The following is a 20,074-nucleotide window of genomic DNA, read 5'->3' as shown; positions in this document are numbered from 1 at the left end:
TAAGAAGCTGGAGGGTTCAGGAATAATGAGCTTGGAGGAAATACGGGCAGGGTCCTGCCAGCACCTACTGTAGCCAGTACTATTCCCTGACATGGTGTACTTTCTACATCTGTATATATCAAAAAGACAACATAGAGTATTGTCCTATGGGTTTTTAAAGTTTTAAATAAATGGAATCATGCTGAACACATTTTCTACAACTTGCTTTTTTTTAAACTCAAAATTATATACTTGAGATTTATCCATGTTGAAATATGTAGATGTAAATCATTTATTTTAGCAGCTCTTTGTGTTCAAGTGTTTGAATAAACTACTTTCCATTTACCCAATTGATAGCTTGTTTCCATTCGTTCTTATATAATAGACATCTTCACATCCACGTGAGCTCGTGTTTTCTCTATGAGATTCCTGAAAAGCAGATTGCTGCTCACAGGGTAGTCACAGCTTCATATTTACTGGGTATTGCCAAATTGTTCTACAAGATATTTATGCCAATTTATACTACAGAAAGCGGCATGAAGAATTTCTTTGTCTGCACATCTATGCCAACATTCCTGATATGATAAGATTTGTTCATTTTTGGCGAGTCTCGGGCTGGCCGTGGGCGCAGCCATGGTCGTGACTGAGGTGGAGTTTCTGGCCGAATAGGATCCGGTCACCATAATCCTGAACTTCAGTCTGGACAAGATCCACCTCATCGAGGGTGGCCTGGGGCCTTTCAACCCCGGCTTACCAGTGCAGGCGCCTCTGTGGCTGGCGATCAACCTGAAACAGAGACAGAAGTGTCGGCTGCTCACCGCCTGCCCTACCAGCCCCAGTGGATGGACGTGGAAAAGTTGGAGAAGATTAGGGATCATGAATGAAATGAAGAAACTTTTACCCCTATGCCCAGCCCTTACTACATGGAGCTCATCAAACTCCTGTTAAATCACGCTTCGGACTATATCCTGAAAGCAGATGAGATCTGGACCCTGATCAAGGACGTGCGGGATGCTCGTATAGCCAAGCTCTGGGTGTCTGCCAACAGCTTCATGAGACAGCAGGAGGCACATGCCAAGCTGGATAACCTGACCTTGACAGAGATCAACACCAGCAGGGCTTTCCTCACACAAGCGCTCAATCACATGTACAAACTCCACGTGAACCTGCAACCTTCTGACAGTGCCCAGTCTCAGGACTTCCAGGGAGGGACTGGTTTGTCAAGGCCTGTGTCTGCCAGCAGGAAGCTCACTGGGTGGTGTTTGAGTGCTCAGGATGTGACAAAGGTACTCACATTTCTGGAGTTTTAGAACAACTTTTGAGTGTATGAAAAAAAGTGTACTGAAGCAAGGAATGGGTTTATAATCTTGTTGGAAAGAAACAGGCTTGTGCTTAGTCCTCGAGACATTCTGTAATTCCACATCTGTATCAGGGAGCCAGGTGTCCTTTTATGGGGGAAAAAAAACTCATTAGCAGAACAAGTGATTTCCCTAGCAGAGCCCCATGTCTCCTGCATGGGACTGTCACGTGCAGGTGAGTGTTCGGTGACGTCAGGTGTTGCTTTTAAGGTAGAGATATAGCAGGATGGTGACGTGGCTTCGGCCTTTTTTTTTCTTCCCTTCTTTTTTTTTTTGCAGTACGCGGGCCTCTCACTGTTGTGGCCTCTCCCGTTGCGGAGCTCAGGTTCTGGACGTGCAGGCTCAGCAGCCATGGCTCACGGGCCCAGCCACTCCGCGGCATGTGGGATCTTCCCGGACCGGGGCACGAACCCATGTCCCCTGCATTGGCAGGCGGACTCTCAACCACTGCACCACCAGGGAAGCCCTTTTTCTTCCCTTCTCGATCCTGATCTCTTGGGCTAAATTTAGAATTTCCTACAGAGGTTGTTTACCCAGAGAAAGACAGCAGATGAGTGGCTAGTGAGGGTGACCTATGTTTATCATGTACGCCCTGATGCACAATAAAGATGGAATAAACCCCCCCAAATGAAAGAAAAGATTTATTAATTTTTGCCAATCTGATAGATTGAAATGGTACTTTATTATTATGATGTTTTAAATGTTCATGTCCCTTAGTTCAGGTGAGGTTGAGCATATTTTGTTATGTGTATTGGGCATTTGAATATTCTCTTTTGTGCATTTCCTGTTCATCTCCTGTGTCTTTTTTTTTATTGGGTTGTTCATATTTTTCTTAGCAATTTGTAGACATTCTGTACATATCCAGGACATTAATACTTTGGGAAACAAACATCTCTTTCTGTTCTGTGGCTTATCTTTTCACATTGTTTATGGCATTTTTCAATCATAAAAAAATTTTAATTTTAATGTAGTCAGATCTAACAGTGTCTCCCTTTATACATTGTTTGGCTTTTCATTTAAGAAATTTTTCCTTATCCTGATGCCATAAACGTATCCTGTGTTTGCATCTAAAAGTTCTAGTCTCATTTTTAATCTATGGGCCTTTAGCCCATCTACGGGGTGAGGTACGAATCTAATTTTATAGCCCGTGGTCTTAGACCCATTTATTGAGTAATCCGTCCTGTTCCCATTGACTTGTAGTCCCACTTTGGATTTTCTTTTTTATGTGAGTCTGTTGCTAGGCCTTCTTTCTTTTCATTTGTCTTTACTTGCACTGATTTAAATATTATAGTTTTATAATAATCTTTCCTATAGGGTGACTCTACCTTTATTGTTTAAATTTTCTTGGCTATTCTTTGTTCTTCACTCTTCTACCTGAATTTCAAGATCACCAAATTATGTGAAATACTCTTTTAGATTTTGATTAAAAGTACATTGAATTTCTAGCATAAATTGGGGAGAGCCATCATCTTTACTTATAGAGTCTTCTTTTTTTTTTTTTTTGTGAACACGGTATATGTTGTATAGTTTTTCTTTATATCATTTATTAGAGTTTTATAACTCTCCCTTGTATATCTTTTATTAGATTTATTCCTAGATATCTTAAATGCTTTGTTGCTTTTGCAATATGTATTTTTAAAAATTACTTTGTCTAGGGCTTCCCTGGTGGCGCAGTGGTTGAGAGTTCGCCTGCCGATGCAGGGGACACGGGTTCGTGCCCCAGTCCGGGAGGATCCCACATGCCGCGGAACGACTGGGCCCGTGAGCCATGGCCGCTGAGCCTGCGCGTCCAGAGCCTGTGCTCCACAACGGGAGAGGCCACAGCAGTGACAGGCCCGCGTACCGCAAAAAAAAAAAAAAAAAAAAAAAATTTGATTCTGATGAACCTAGGGGCAGGACAGGAATAAAGACGCAGACGTAGAGAATGGACTTGAGGACACGGGGAGGGGGAAGGGTAAACTGGGACGAAGTGAGAGAGTAACATTGACATATAAATACTACCAAATGTAAAATAGATAGCTAGTGGGAAGCTGCTGCATAGCACAGGGAGATCAGCTCGGTGCTTTGTGTCCACCTAGAGGGGTGGGATAGGGAGGGTGGGAGGGAGATGCAAGAGGGAGGGGATATGGGGATATATGTATATGTATAGCTAATTCACTTTGTTATACAGCAGAAACTAACACAACATTGTACAGCAATTATACTCCAATAAAGATGTTAAAAAAAGTAAAGTACAGAAAAAAAAAAAAACAACTTAGAGGACAGCCAGCTTTTTTTGTTTAAAGAATGTTCATGAATTGTTCAAAATCAACTTAGTAATCTTTAGTATAGTTGTATTATCATTTTCGCTAATAAGGTATGCTCTAAGAGGGGGAAAAAGACTCATAAATGCTTCCTTAAATAAAAAGTATTTGCTTACGATACTAGCCTAGTTTTCAACATCACTTTTCACAAAGGAACTCGGTGGAAGCATTTTCTCATATTTACTTCCTTCTTCTTCACCCCCCACCGCCCCCATCTCTACCTCTGGTCATAGATTTAGTTCCAACAGATTAAATAAAAGAGCAGCACTTGGAAGAAGCATCCAGAGACATGGTCAGGATGAGACTCCTACTTCAGATCAGGCAAAGAAAGGCAAAGAGAAAAAATCTCAAAAGCTATCCTTTTTCTCCTTTATTAGTTTAAATACGTTTCTAGATTAGAACACAAAGTATGTCTCGAGTAAGGATAGGGCAGCTTTTCCCAACCTGTATTTCACTGAATAGTACTTCACGAGATTTTAAACAGTGTTTGGGTGAAAAAAGGGTTGGAAAGGGGTTCCTTTCAAAGTTCATAAAAGGTTCTGAGACGTCCTGCAGTTGAAAACCTATTTAACTGTATTTAACCCAGCCTTTCCCAACATTTATTTGATTATAAAATCCTTTTGTATGGAGCACCTATTAACGTGCTGCAGAAACACATCATTTGGATAAAAATAGTCTGATTTGAGGGCAGGTGTTTCACTTAGTAAATATTATTCTGAAGTAGTAAAGAGTTAATGAACATCTTAAACCACCTGAAAAGCAGTGTCAGAAGATTTAAAAAATGCTGTCAAGAACTCATAAAATATACATTATATTGTGTAGCAATATTGTAAAATGCTGTATGATACATTAAAATCATCAGATTATACCCCATTACCCTACAATCTTCTAATCACATACTTATACATTTTACATTGTATCTGCAAAATGACCCCTGTTATAAATATTGTGCTTGAATTACAGAAGTATGCTATAACCCCAACTATGAAGGATTCCATGAACTAAGAAAGTAACAGCTTCAGATAGTGAGAGTGTCAGGGCAAAAGAATGATTAAAAATTATAGCATCACAGAATTTTAGAGCTAAAAGGAACGTTAGAGATAATTTTAATACAACTCCTTCATTTAAGACAAAAGGAAATTGACAATCATTTATGAGGTCCTCAAGAAGAAGAACAGGTGGCAAAAGTGTAGAAAAGATGGAACACTGGGGACAGCATTTTCCCTTATGCGAGAGGTAGAAGAAAGGGTGAAGTGCTCTGGGAAGATGAGGTTAGAATGTTGTGAGAAGGAAGTCTGGATACACGATGGTTGACATACTTATATATGTCAGTATGAAGGTGAAGAATTACACAGACAAGCAATATGATCAGCACAAGACACTCACCTAAGCAGACCAATGGGTCATGGTGAGGAAGAAAGGGTCCTGAAGCCAAGAAGCATCAAGACAGTGACTTACATTTAACCAGTTGCTCACAATGACTACCTAAAGTAAGTAGACACACCCATCTCTGAAAACAGCACTGCTCACCTAGAACCCCATCAAGATCGAATTCAGCCATGCTAATGCTCCACAGTGTACATGCGTTCTCCAGGGTTAGAGACAATTGGATCAGAAGTGGACACTGGCCCAACTTTAACCTGCTCCCCTCTGTGGGATGTGCCTAAGCTGCTGGTGTGTCTAGAATGACTACCTCCTGCCAGCTGTCTTCTTCCTCCTCCACTAAGAGGAAGCTGCATTTTCCCAGGTAAGTGGAGGGTACATTCCGAAGGGAAACACTTTTCTGTCAGCTCATGGGGTTAGGTTTCTGGCAGATCGTGTGGCCCATTTGCCATTCACTGCAAGTATCTTGAAAGTCTCTATCAGAGAGCAAGCTTTGCACATCTGTTGAATCCAGTGATTGCTTTATATTTAAAGGATGATGTCAGTACTCTGAAGCTGTCAAGTGAGGATGATGGTGCTACATCCTCTGAAGCGGCTCTTTCAGGATGATTTTAAAATGGTAGATTATTGGGGTTCTTACATGAGAAAAGATTCCGGAAGGGCTAATAAAAACATCCAATGAATAAATCTGTTCTCACACATTAGATAAGCGCTCAGTGTGCCCAGCACATGGCAATCATAATAAACATCTATATGCACTCATTATATTGTATATAATATATAATATTATATTATTGATTATATTATGTCCAATTCCCTTTAAATTTTAAAATAGTAATGAAAAGTAAATTGCTGGGAATTCCCTGGTGGTCCAGGGATTAAGACTCGGTACTTTCACTGAGATGGCCTGGGTTCAATCCCTAGTTGGGGAACTAAGATCCCGCAAGATGCGTGGCGTGAACCACAAAGAAAAAAAGAAAAGAAAAGTAAATTGTTGAAAAAAGTGACATTTCTGTGATGAGATTTCTTAGGCATATATTTGTAAGTGGAGTTTGTGTGCCTGAAGGAACAAATATTTAATATAAACAATAAAGTCCAGATATATTTCTTTACTGCACACTTACATCTAGGGGAAAACCAAACAGGCTTAAGGGAAGAGGACTGTGGAGGACAGTGAGATGCACCCCCAGATGCTCTTTCAAGGGACTTGTTGCCCTGGCTGCTGGGAGTGCGGCTGGCACATAGCCTTAGCTGTCAGCCCCTTAGCGTTGCCTCAAGAGTAGAGAGCCACCTCACTAAGGTCATGCCCCTTCCCAGGGCAGCCCACATCCAGTGGCTGATTGATACAGGAGTAAAAGGCTATCTTGCAACAAAACCAGGAGAACCCTCAACTCCTACGACTGGAGGGCTGAGAGAGCTGTGGACCAGGCCCAAGACATAATCATCAGAGTAACTGAGCTCCAAAGATGAGATCTCCTGACCAAGGTAGGACTTCTATATCAAGGTCAGGGCCCCAGTTAGAAAAGAATGGGACCCTGACTACCAGGACGAAGAGACTGAGGCTGATAACCTCCCAAATCTTGAATTTTTATGGATGCAATTACTGTAATTGCAATCAGTGGCAAGGTCAAAGTGGATAGCCAGGGGATCCTGACATGCAGAGAATGATGAGATGGCTAAAAGAATGTGATGGATGTGCTTGCCCCCCAGGTGGTCCACTGGTCCACCAAGGGGTGGGTCTTGGTACTCCTTCTCCAAGTCTGATGGTGAATGGGCAAGAGTGGCAACTTAGACCTATCAGGTATGAGGGTCCTGGTCACACCACTCACCCCTCAGGTAAGCCACTGAGCTCAGTGGAGATGCAGGCTGAGGGTGAGTTGAATCTAAAATGGTTAGTAGAGGAGAGTGAAGATGAGAGTCATTTGTGGTCCTGAGGCTGGCTACAGCACTGGAGGCTGTAGTTTCCTGCAGGAAGAGTGGTCCACTGGGATCCCAGAGGAGCTACTTTCAGAACATACATGAAATTGTGGATCCTAGCAGTACCAGTAGTGGCTGAGGTAGACTTACAGGTGTGCTGTGCAGATCCCCTCTCAGTGAAGGACTTGCAATGTGGGCAGACAGGCTTTCCTGTAAACTGGAAATCTAAAGGCTTGATTGGACTGGAGTTCAACATTTTTTGGCAAGAACACATTTTGAAAGAGCTGCCTACTTCACACTGTGTTCCCATTCCCAGAAGGTTGTCCCACTTGGATGCTGCCAGGGTTGATCCTTTTTTTTTTTTTCTTGGCAAGACTACTTTGTAGATAGTGGTGGGTTCCACGAGGAGGCTCATGGTGTATGACTGCCTGTCTTTCTGTGATGTGAGCACCCACCAATGATTATTGCCTTGATTCATTTATCTGTTAGAAGTTGCAAAGTGATAATTTTCTTATTCCACTAATTATCCTTTATTTTTCAGCTGGAATACTTCTATAAAGAGAAAATTTCCCTTGTCTACTGTTTGATTATCATTTATATGGGGAAAATGGCATAAGTGCTCAATTCTTTACCTTTGCTTATTAGTTTTCAAAATAATGAATTTGTTCCCCAGCCTCCTCCAAATGTGACTAAGTCATGGTGATTTTTTTTTACTATCACTATAATTTATGGATTGTAAATAATTTCAATTTCTTGATGTTATTATTCTCTTTTATACTTAAGTTGTGTCCACCTTGGTCAGGGGAGCTTATTCAAGTTAGCACCTGAGTCCTTTTGACCTGACCCTACTAGTCTTTGATAGCTTCCTAGGTATGATCAGGTGTTTTATTTACCACTAGTGCAGGCCTGGGCCCATCTAGAGGATGTTTCACATTAGCAGGCAGCTGGCTTATTCCTGGAAAGCATAGTTTGAAAAAGCAAATGGCTGTAACTTCCAGCTCAGGCTGTAAGAGGAACTGTGGATTCAGCAGGATTTCCAATTGCTCTCCTCACTGGCAAAGGGAAAACAAGTGCCCTCAATTAAGGGAAGTGAGATCACCCCATCACAGCCTTGAGCAGCACTAAGGAAATATACTGCATGGCAAATTACACGTGTCGGGCAGGTTGGTCAAGTAGATTTATAAATGCAGGCATGGAAGGCAGTGATCATTGATATGAATGAAGATGGTATTTGGAAGCAGGCAGTTCAGGTTTGCTTCACTATCCCAAAGCTGTACATTTAATTCTGAAGTAGTCCAAGATACGATCATGGATTATTCCATCTGTGAACTGTTCATATTACAGAACTATGATATTTCAGAGGAAGAGTGCAGGCTTGATTTTAAGTCTTGACACTCTTGCAAAGTGAGCACAGACTCATTACAATAACCGCGTTCAGGCTGTGTGTGAGGGTGGTGTCCGCTGGACCGGCAGTGGATGGCAGAAAAGCGTGCGGATGTGTGTTGCCCAGAATCTGTGCTGCCACTCTGCTCTCTGGCTATGTGGGGGATCCTCTTCCCAAATCCAGAAAGGCAAATTCCAAAGGGTCTAGGCTCTTGGGCAGTTTTTCAGGGTTAGCAAATATCTTTTATTCCCTCTATATTTTGGTAAAGGGATAAAGATGGCAGGTGGCCACCATAGTCCCTTTGCTCTCTTCATTCATCATTTTCTTTTCAATGAGTCTTTTTTATTTTTTAATTAAAAATGAGTGTGTAATAAACACTGAGTGCAAAGGTTAGAAGTCCAGAGGTGAGGCGGAGACAAGGCACGGCTGCAGACAGGCAGCTTCTGTGAGTCTTCAAAGCGTAATGCTTTAGCAGAGTTCTCATTCTCGCCCCCTCATTTCTTCCTCACAAGGAGACCTTCCCCTGCTTCAGCAGCTCTTCTTTGTCAGAGCCCCCACGGTGACTTCTTCTGCATTGTTTTGGGGTTCAAATCTTCCATATCTGAAGGGCATATGGGTTCAGCTGTTCTGGATCATAACGGAACACATATGAAATGGACACTTCACTGTGATGACACCCCCCGTGGAAGCCAGTGGGGAGATAGGAAAGGATGCTCCTTCCCCATCCTTTCCTAGAGGTGGGGTGTGGGCAGATCCCTGGCCCAGCCAGTTGGATGCCCCTGGGTTGGACCTGGCTCTGGAGCTAGTGAGCTGAAGAAGCAGCATCGAGGGCTGGTCTGTTGACAGTGGTGGTGGTTCTCAGTGTTTAGGAACAGGGCAGGGGGTTTTAGCCATGACACTGGAAACTTCACTTCCCCTGTTCCAACCTGTAGTGTCAATGTGGCTTTTTAGTTTTCCTGGAGAATCTGAGCTACCAACACATCTTTTCAGTAAATTCTTACCTTGCTTACATCTGCCAGAATTGGTTCCTGTGGTTTGAAGCTAAGAGCCTAGACCGATCCAGGAAGTCATCTCTTTCCGTGAAAGCATCGATATGTCTCCCAAACACCTATCCTGTAAGCAGGTCACAAATTCCATCTGACCGTGAGCCAGAATTCCCCTCAGAGCTTGTGTTTTTGTAGAGCACATGATGTTGGCCCTTGGTAGTCCCACTTGCTGCTGCAGCAGGCTGTTGAAAACTGTCCCACAGGAACTGTCATGTCTTTGATTTCTGAGGGGTGGTTCTGCTTGGAGCTCGTGCTCTTCTCCGAAAGGCACTCTTCCTGCTAGGGTTTGAAGAGCACCTCTTGTCATCTCAACACGAGAGAAAGAAGATCAGCAAAGAGAATAGCAACCCAGAGGGCTCACATGAGAAGGGCAGAAAACTCGGCCTCAGAGCAACAGCCAGCGTCTTGGAAAGCCCATGGAGGGAAACAAAGGTTTCCACAGAGAACAAATGAAAAACGCTCAGTACTTGATGTCTACTCCTTGAGTGACTGCACCAGCAAAAACCAAGACCTGGTGCAAATTCCCCAACACGGGGAGTGAACACCCATGTCCAGCTGGTGAGGGGCCAGAGCAAAGCGATCTCCCCCGAACAGAAACATCTCTGTAGTTTTGGGTGACGGCCACCACCAGTTCCTCAGTACTGTAAATGCTCTACAGGATGAAGCCTGGAACCACGGACAAGAAGGTAATCTCTCAAGCTTTCTTTCAGTTTCCAGTCCAGGATCTGTGGCAGGACTGGTCCCATAATTCCCACTTTCTAGCCCCAGGTTCTCCTCATCAAATAGCCCTATTTATTTAAAATATTTTATTATGGACCATTTTGAACATACACAAAAATAAACAGAATAGTATAATGGATGCCCTCTCCCAAGTACCCATCACCCAACTAGAACAACCATGAACCCCCAGCCAGCCTTGCCCTGTCTACACTGTCATCCATTCCCTCTCACCTGTACTATTTTGAAGCGAATTCCAGATGACATATTTTTTCATAGCAGTTATGACACTCTCCCTTTTTTTCATCTTCCTTTCCCCTATTTATTCTTAACAAAACCGCAAAGCCCACTAACACATTTAAAAACACTACTTTTTAAAATATCATCGAATATTAAAAAGTTTTAATATCATCAGATATCCAGTCAGCATTTAAATTTCCAATTAACCCTGGTTAAGTCACTCATACTGGGTCCTTGTAGATCTTATAACCTGGGACAAATTTTAAGCTGTGATTTTTTTTTTCATACTTGCTTCATGACACATATACATTTTGAAAACTGGTACATCCAAGTTCAAGAGGGTGCACATGGTGGAGGTGTTTCAAACAGGATTATGTTTGTGTTTTCTGTCTTTGGAGGCATGTCAGAACCCCCAGAAGGACCTATCATGGAAGGGTATGTTAACGGATTGAGGGGACTGACAAAAATTCGGAATGAGAGTGGGCAGCAGAGAAGTCAAGATGCCAAAAGAAGAGACAGTAAATGATTCAAGGGTAACGTCAAAAGGGGCTGAAGAGACGGCAGTTTCAAGAAGGTCAGTTGTATGATTGGGAAAAATAGCCTTTGGCTGCTCACCTGTTGCTGGCATGATTTGTTGTCACTTCTTATAGGCAGTTTTCACTGGCCACAATCAGAATTTTCCGGATCATAATGTAATATGTAAATAGAGTAGTGATTTTGGTAGGGAATGCAGTTATTAGGAATGGTCTAGAAGCGTTATGAAAAGGGGCTGAAATGGCCTCAATAAAATAATCAAACAACTGTAAAATTTGGTGTAGGTTTAAGTCATTGTGATAATGGAGAATAAAAGGAGAAATGAGCAGGGCTAGGACTCATGGATGCAGGCTCAAGACCTTAGCGTGCGTTTTATTGATAGTGCAGATTTCCATTGGCCTACCTTCAGAATTGTTGGGAGCTCTTGTGTGACTTAACATCAAGACATCCATAAGTGGTTGCTAATTTTCATAATTCATCTTTGTTGATATATCTGCCTTATGTCAGCATTTCTCAGACTGGCTTCTGAGCAACACTAGGTATTTGGTGACTTTTCCAAAGTCAGATAAGTTTGGGAAACACTGTCCACCTCATGTCCCCACTTAGAGAGTTACAGTGCCCGCTGAGTTGATAGATGTTACCCAATGCTTTCCAAACCTTTTTAATCATGGAAACTATTTCTATGGAATATATATTAACATCACCCAGTATACTAGTGTCCTGCATAGGACATACTTATACTAAAAAATTTTTTTTTGTTATTTATGTGATCTCAAATTTGACTGGGCATCCTGTATTATTACTTTCCAAATTTGTCAACTCTATTCTGTCTTCATGTCCCTCTAATCCATTGTTTCAGTGGGAGCAGCCATGTTTGAACAAGCGACACCTCCTCTTGGCCACAAGTGATTGTTTGAGTTGGGCACCTTATCCAAACTAAGTCAATCGATTCCTTTCTTGGAAAAGTGGAATTAGCAGCAAGAGTACATAGGTCTGGATGCTGCCTCGAATGGAGGAGAGCACATCAATGAGCGAAGTTCTGGTGATGACCATTTTCTATCATGAAGACTGGGAAACAGAAGAAGGAAGCCGATGCTGAGAGATGGAAAAAAGTCTTTCAGTGTTCCCTAAAATGTTCTAATTCCTGCTTCTTGCCCTCTCTGAAGCTTGGCTGTTTAACAACTCTTGAATTCCTCAAGATACCCCAGAATTCTTACAATGCACATTTCCTTTGCTTAAGCTAGTTCAAATGGATTTCTATTTCTTGCAACCAGAAAATATCCTAATAAAGTGTGATTTTCCCAGAGGGAAATTGATTTCCTCTATCATTCATGATTTGCTATAATAGGTCTGGCATAGAGTGCTGACATGCATTTTGAGAATGAGGTAGCTTATCTTTAAGGAGAACATTTAGAAATTTAGGAGGAGTCTGGATAAATGATGACATAGGGGGGCAGTGCCTTGGCCATTTTCCCAGTTAGCTCCATCTCTAGCCAGGAGATCTCCAGCTTCTAGCAAAGAAGGGAGATCTTAGGAAAATCACAAAACCACCACACAGGCTCTTTCTCTGGGTAAACGGACAAGTTCACTCTGCGTACCAGGTTAGGATACTGTACTTTAAAATCCTGAGGTTCCCAAGACTGGAATCCTGAGTTGAAAATTGGACCCCCCCAAGGTCCATGGCTGTTGGCCTTGAGTTAAGTGTCACCCTTTGTTCTTACCATGGGAAGTTCAATTTAGAGCAATTTGGAATGATTCCCTCCAGTCTCAGGGCATCATTAGGTATTTCAAGGCTGGTGGTTAGCTTGGTAAAAACCACTTATCCATATTAGAAGATCACAGGGACTATTGAAAAGACATCACAGAGTGTATGATTTTAAGCAAGTCATAGTTTTCAGATTACCAGTATTTTCAGACAGTTTAAAAAGTGCTTGTATCTTATATATAAACACAATCTATGTAGTAAAGCTCACACTGACCTTGGAAAAAGCCTCTTTAATGCAACATGGAAGTGTTGTGGTCTCCTTGGGTATCATGAGGTATTCAGGAATATTTTATTTTATTTATTTTATTTTATTTACACACTGTGGTTTATTTTATTTTATTTTTAAATTTTTGGCTGTGTCGGGTCTTATTTGCGGCATGTGGGATCTTTCGTTGTGGCACGCGGGCTTCTCTCTAGTTGTGGCATGTGGGTTTTCTCTCTCTAGTTGCAGTGCGTGGGTTCCAGAGCATGTGAACTCAGTAGTTGTGGTGCGTGGGCTTAGTTGCCCTGCAGCATGTGGGATCTTAGTTCCCGGACCAGGGATAGAACCCAGGTTGATTGGAAAGGGAATTGTTTATCGCTTACCAGGAAAGTCCCTATTTTATTTTATGTTAGTTTATTTTCCTTAAGGCTAAGATGGGAACAAATGAGGGTGAACCTTGATGAACAAATAGGGACCTCAGATTAGGGGTTAGTAGCTCCTTAATTAATCTTCTATTAAATCTTGGGCATGATTTCTGTTGCTGTGAGGTTGTTATTTTTAACATGTGTTTATTGTTGGTAGCTCCAGAGTATGATTCTCATTTTAATCCTGTAAGATCCACTAGAAGGAATCAATAGCAGTATAACTGAGGCAGAAGAAAGGATAAGTGACCTGGAAGACAGAATGGTGGAATTCACTGCTGAGGAACAGAATAAAAAAAAAAAGAATGAAAAGAAATGAGGACAGCCTAAGAGACCTCTGGGACAATGTTAAACACACCATCATTCACATTATAGGGGTCCCAGAAGGAGAAGAGAGAGAGAAGGGACCCGAGAAAATATCTGAAGAGGTTATAGTCGAAAACTTCCCTAATGTGGGAAAGGAAACAGCCACCCAAGTCCAGGAAGCGCAGAGAGTCCAGGCAGGATAAACCCAAAGAGACACATAGTAATCAAATTGACAAAAATTAAAGACAAAGAAAAATTATGGAAAGCAACAAGGGAAAAACGACAAATAACATACAAGGGAACTCCTGTAAGGTTAACAGCTGATTTTTCAGCAGAAACTCTACAAGGTAGAAGGGAGTGGCAAGATATATTTACAGTGATGAAAGGGAAGAACCTACAACCAAGATTACTCTACCCGGCAGGATCTCATTCAGATTCAACGGAGAAATCAAAAGCTTTACAGACAAGCAAAAGCTAAGAGAATTCAGCACCACCAAACCTGCTCTACAACAAATGTTAAAGGAACTTCTCTAAGAGGGAAACACAAAAGAAAAGGGCCTAGGAACAAAACCCAAAACAATTAAGAAAATGGTAATAGGAACATACATACTGATAATTACCTTACACATGAATGTATTAAATGCCCCAAGCAGAAGACAAAGACTCACTGAATGGATACAAAAATAAGACCCATATATATGCTGTCTACAAGAGACCCACTTCAGACCTAGGGACACATACAGACTGAAAGTGAGGGGATGGAAAAAGATATTCCATGAAAATGGAAATCAAAAGAAAGCTGGAGTAACAATACTCATATCAGATAAAATAGACTTTAAAATAAAGAATGTTACAACAGACAAGGAAGGACACTACATAATGATCAAGGGATCAATCCAAGAAGAAGATATAACAATTATAAATATATATGCACCCAACATAGGAGCACCTCAATACATAAGGCAACTGCTAACAGCTGTAAAAGAGGAAATTGACAGTAACACAATAATAGTGGGGGACTTTAACACCTCACTTACAGCAATGGACAGATCACCCAAAATGAAAATAAATAAGGAAACAGAAGCTTTAAATGACACAACAGACCAGATAGATTTAATTGGTATTTATAGGACATTCCATCCAAAAAGAGTGCTTTTTAGCCAGACAACCTCAGTGTATTTGGAGTTTTCAGCTGCTAAACTCTTAATGTGGTGAATGGAGTATGATATTATATCCAGAAGATATTAATGGACTCATGCACATAATACAGTCACCACCACAAATAGGCCACATCAGCATTGAAAGGTCAAGCTGCACTGAAATTACAAGTTGAGATATATATATATATATATATATATATATATATATATATATATATATATATATATATATATATATATATTTTTTTTTACAAGTGATTCCTTCTTCTGAGACTTCAAATGAGGTTTCCTTCCATTTCTTTCTTTTTTTTTTTTTTTGGGTATGCGGGCTTCTCACTGTTGTGGCCTCTCCCGTTGGGGAGCATAGGCTCCGGACGCGCAGGCTCAGCGGCCATGGCTCACGGGCCTAGCTGTTCCGCGGCATGTGGGATCTTCCCGGACTGGGGCACGAACCCGTGTCCCCTGCATCGGCAGGCGGACTCTCAACCACTGCGCCACCAGGGAAGCCCCCTTCCATTTCTTAAAGTGTAGCTAAGAGGTAAGAGACATCCACCCTTGAAACACCTGTACATTAGAACTTGTGTTTGGGTGATGGAGGAGGGATTTTGGAATGCTGTGGTCTGAATCTTTAACATATCCTTCTGAAGCTGATTTGTAAGTTCGGATTTTATCAGTAAAAAGCAGTTTCTAGGAAAGAAGTAGCCTGATAATAATACGATTTTAGATGAGGAGAAAAAGTCTGATATCTGAGATCATACACAGACACACAATATTGAAAAACAGCTATGTTTTTAAACATTTTCTTAGAATATTCTTGGCATTGTGCTTTATTTCTTCCTTTGCACTAAGTCAGAAATTTTGTTCCTTGATGAAGAAATACAAACACGAGAGCCTTCTGTTAGTTTAGTATTGGCAGTCAAAGATTAGCTGGTATCCTTAAGAGCTCTTTGTTGAGTTCTAGTACTTTGTGCAGAGAAATGACACTGTTAGCTACTTGTAAACACTTTGCTATCTTTGCTTTGGGCTTGGCATAAGCTTTAAGTCTTTGTTTCCTTTTCCCTTTAATTGTATTATTGTCATTGTTATTTTGTGAATAAAGATGCAGCTTTATGGAACTTATTAGTATCTTACCAATTGTATGACCTTGGGCAGTTTACTTAAGCTTCCTGAGCTTCAGTTTCTTCATTTGCAAGAAGTAAATAATAATGCTTATTTCACAAGGTTGTTGTAACTATTATATACAGAGATATATACAGAAATACTTTAAACACAGTGTTTGGCATATAAATAGGTACAGAATAAATGTTAGTTATTTTCTTTCCTTCAACTGAACCACCTGGAAGAGAAACTAAAAAAATATTGTGACTAACAAGGCAAAAGAAACAGCACTGGAAACAGTCCATGTGACCCTGGTACCATTTGTAATCTAGCTGGGTGGCTTTATTGTTATTATTTTAGGGGCCAGATGGTTATGATAACTCTCTTTTAAAAAAAAATTCATAGGTTCTGATGAGAATAACACAGGCTAGGAGGTTCCTGGACTATTCACACCAAAAATAACCCAAAATTATTCTGAAACTTCATCAAAGTCTGAGGGTTGTAAAAGTGATTAGATAGTAGTTACAGATAGAATCATATAAAGTCTATTTATCATTCAGAGTTTAGGAATTCATCTTTCTTCAATAAGTTTTAAAATTAAATTTGTAATGAATGCAGTTTTTATAGTTTCAACAGAGAAAATTCTCCCTTTTACTGGCTTGGGGTCCTTTTTTACCCAAGCTCTCATGATTTAGAGAGCCTGTCATCACCTGGCTGTGTGTACCTGCCTTGTAATGGAAATGAGGTGGTTAAGTATTTGGGACTCCCATCTCTTTTGCATTACATCTCTCTCCTGCATCTATTTAAAATGCTTATTTGCTTTTTTCAGAACATACCATGCTCTTTTACCTCTGTGCTTGTTTACATGCTATTCCCTTCCCTTTGGAGCACAAAGGAGCCCCACTGAAAGCAACCTTTAAGGGAGTTGGGTGGGGCAAAATGAAGGCTTCTGGGAGGAGGGACACCTGAGCTGAGGTCTTGAATGGTGAGCAGGAGTTAGCTAGTCCAAGAAATGAAAAGAAGGCGTAGGCGAAGGTTGAAGGGCATGGAGTGGCTTGGGGAATGTGGAAATGTGTTACTGGTTCAGAGTTGCTGGAGCTTAGAGATAGGAGATCAGGAGGTGAAGCTGGAGGAGTTAGCCTGGGATAAACCGTGGAAGGCCTAAGTTGCCAGGTTAAGGAGCTTGGAACTTATTAGGTGGGCAAAGTTGAACCTTTGATGGGTTTTAAGGTTGGGGGAACATGGTCTGATTTTTTTCTAGGCAAATCACTGGGTTGGGGGAGCGGTGTAGACAGAGAAGAAGACGGGCAATGTAGACCAATGTATGATGGACCAAGACTAGGCACAGGAGACCAGCGAGTAGGCCACTATCATGGTCTAGATTAGAGATCATGAGAGTCTGAGTAAGGGTAGTGGTTGGGGGAGAGGGTAATGTGTCAGTTTAGATGACTACCCCTAACCTCCACCCAATCTAGTTGGGGCATAAATTATGAATATTAGCTATTTCTTTTGATGAATCCACCACGTGATTGTCAGCTTCAGTTTGACTTGGATAGGTCTTTGGCTCCCATTGGCTACACATTGTAGTCACCTGGAGACTTTTAGAAACTGCTGATGCCTGGGTCTCAACTCCAGAGATTCTGACTTAATTGGTGTGGGGTACAGCCTGGGTATGGGGATCTTTGAAAGTTCTCCAGCTCATTCTAGAATGTGTAGCAAAGAGTGAGAACCACTGGTGCAGGTATCACCCAAACAGCATAAAAAGAAAAATATGCATTGGGTCAATATTTTTCTTCCTATCTTCCCAATCTTGTCCATGGCTTTAGGAAGTCATAAGGTAGGCCAAAAAGAGAGGACACAAAAAATGTTCACAATTATTAGTCAGCCAGGATTATTAGGAATATTGTGAGTTCTACACAATAGCTGGCCAACACAGTTTTGGGAGTTACACAATGAGTCCAAGCTGTATTTCCACTGAATCAGTTGCTTATGGTCATACAGATGGCACTTTGTGAAATGTCTCTGGCAGCACTCTCTTTGGATTAAAATTGATTTTCATTCCAAGGATTTACTTTGCTTCTACTGTGGATTTATTTTTTGAGTCTAAAGAAATTCATCCTAACTGGGTTATTTCCACTTAATTGTCTTGGGTTAAATTGTTATCCAGTATCATCACAGGCCTCTTCAATGGTGGCTTAGCTCAGTCCTCAAATTTTAATGTCTGCGAGAATCACCTAGAAATATTGTAAAATGTAGGTTCAGATTCAGTAGATCTGGGGCAGAGCTTGAAATTCTGTATCTAATGAGCTCCCAGGTCCTGCTGAACCTACTGGTCTATCGACCTCACTTTTAGAGGATCAGGGGCCCTGGGAAATATTCTAAAGGCTCTGATTCTTCTTTCTCTTTAGTCATAATCATATAAAGGGAAGTATAAAGAAAAGAAACAATAATATTTAATTTGAAAAAATCTCTAGGTGAAGACTTACTTGTGGTATACAGTTAAATAAATACAAAACTGTTTTTCCATCTTTGCATGACATTTCTACCAATTTTAAACCTCTCTCTATTGTGCCTTTGAAGACACCCAGGAGAAATTATTTCAGGTCCTTGCAAATTTAAGATGACATTCTGGATTCTATGGTTTTTAAGTGAATCAGGAACATGTAGTTAAAAAAATAGTTACATATTTAATGTATGTCAGTAGCTGAAAAGGCATCCTTTCAAAATATCTGACAACGTTATTAAACTCAAATCTTGAAAATCTGAGATCATCAAAGTTAGTCTGCAGGTACTGGGCGAACTCATAGCTGAGTGCATAATCTCTGGAGTGTATAATCTTTGGAGAACTTTGTGTCTAATGACAGGTAAGAATTTTTTCCCCTCAGGGTACAAAGTTTAATAAACAGGATTCAAAACTCATAGGAACCCCAAAATTATATTTTTTGAACTCAAGAAATTTGATATTTCTAGTATAGTTAAAAAGAGAATATCTAGCAAGGGTGTTTTTTTCCCCTGTAGGCAGAGTTTATAAGGAATCTTGACTACATTTCTAAAGGAAGGAAAATGGAAGTTTGTGTATATAGCTAGTATATGAACAAGTGTGACCAGTAAGATGTAATGGAATGAAACATATTTTTTACTTCCACTGCTTTCTAAAATTTATTTAATAGAGGTTTTTTTCTCTTTTGGTGGGTGAAAGTTCTGACATCCTCCAGGAGTGTTCTAGTTACTTAAGGAATAGAAAGTCGTACCTACTATCAACACAATCTTGATTAGAAATAGAATTCCAGTTGGATGTATTAATCAGTGTTTCAACATACATTAAAAGATAAGACTTCTCTTACCCCACCCATAGGCTGTTCTTCACCTGCCTTTGGGGAAGGAAGTGCCAATGGCTTTATTTTCTCTTTCTCTACTTTCTAAGCTTCAGACTCCTCTGAGGTCAGAGCACAGGGGAGACTGGAAGGAAAAGGGTACAGGAAAGTGCTTACTTGAATGGTATGTTTGTGAGCTAGTTTGGTACCATCTGGGTCTGGCAGAAGCTTAAAAGTGAACCTTTTTCTCATAAGGGTGTTTGTGCTCTTCAGAGCCTCCCCTGCAGGGTCCCTCCAACAGTAGTTCTGGGAGATGGGCCATACATTCTATCCTCTAGCTGTGCTCTCTTCTTATTCCTCGTTTTCTGAACTTTCCATTCCACAGAGATTTTGGAACCTCATCGCTCCCAGGAGGCTGTCTGGGGGCAGAATTACAAATGGCTCCAATTTAGCTCTTTCCCTGTAGGATGGGGTTAAGAGTCACACAGGGCAGTGGCTGTCTGCAAAAGAGTTCCTTTTAGAAATGTTCCCCCAATATCTACACTTGCAACCCTTTTATGGCCTCCTTGTAGGTTTTAGGGCTGCGTATCCAGCTTTTAATAATGCTGTTTAAAATTTCCATGAGGTGATGTGGTACCTCACTTTGGAATTTCATATTTATAGAATCTTTGGTGCTTCGGTAGTCAGTTCCAATTTAATATTCTATTATCCTATAATTTAAACCTCTGTTCCTCTTCCAAAATAGGGCAATTCCTAGACCCCTGACCTATGTCAGAATACCTTCCTATGTATTAGGGTTTTTCAACCTCGGCACTATTAACATTCTGGACCAGATGATTCTTTGTTGTAGAGGACTGTCCTGAGCCTTGTATTGATACAGTGTTTAGCAGCGTCGCTGGCTTCTTACGCACTAGATGCCAGTATCACCTTCTCCCTCCCAGTCCAG

At 41.0% G+C, this 20,074-nt stretch overlaps 1 pseudogene across 1 annotated transcript; it reads left to right on the top strand.

The window, feature by feature from the left end:
* Window positions 1–612: 612 nt before the first annotated feature.
* On the top strand, window positions 613–5,632 carry LOC307057523 (DNA replication complex GINS protein PSF2-like; annotated as a pseudogene). Its single transcript has 2 exons — window positions 613–1,265; window positions 5,444–5,632. The product of its transcript is annotated as a DNA replication complex GINS protein PSF2-like (transcript).
* Window positions 5,633–20,074: the final 14,442 nt, after the last annotated feature.

This window comes from Hyperoodon ampullatus (genome assembly GCF_949752795.1).
Source record: "Hyperoodon ampullatus genome assembly, chromosome: 8".
NCBI classification, from domain to species: Eukaryota; Metazoa; Chordata; class Mammalia; order Artiodactyla; family Ziphiidae; genus Hyperoodon; species Hyperoodon ampullatus.
The sequence above is the reverse complement of the archived record's forward strand: the minus strand, read 5'-3'. Positions and strand labels throughout refer to the sequence as shown.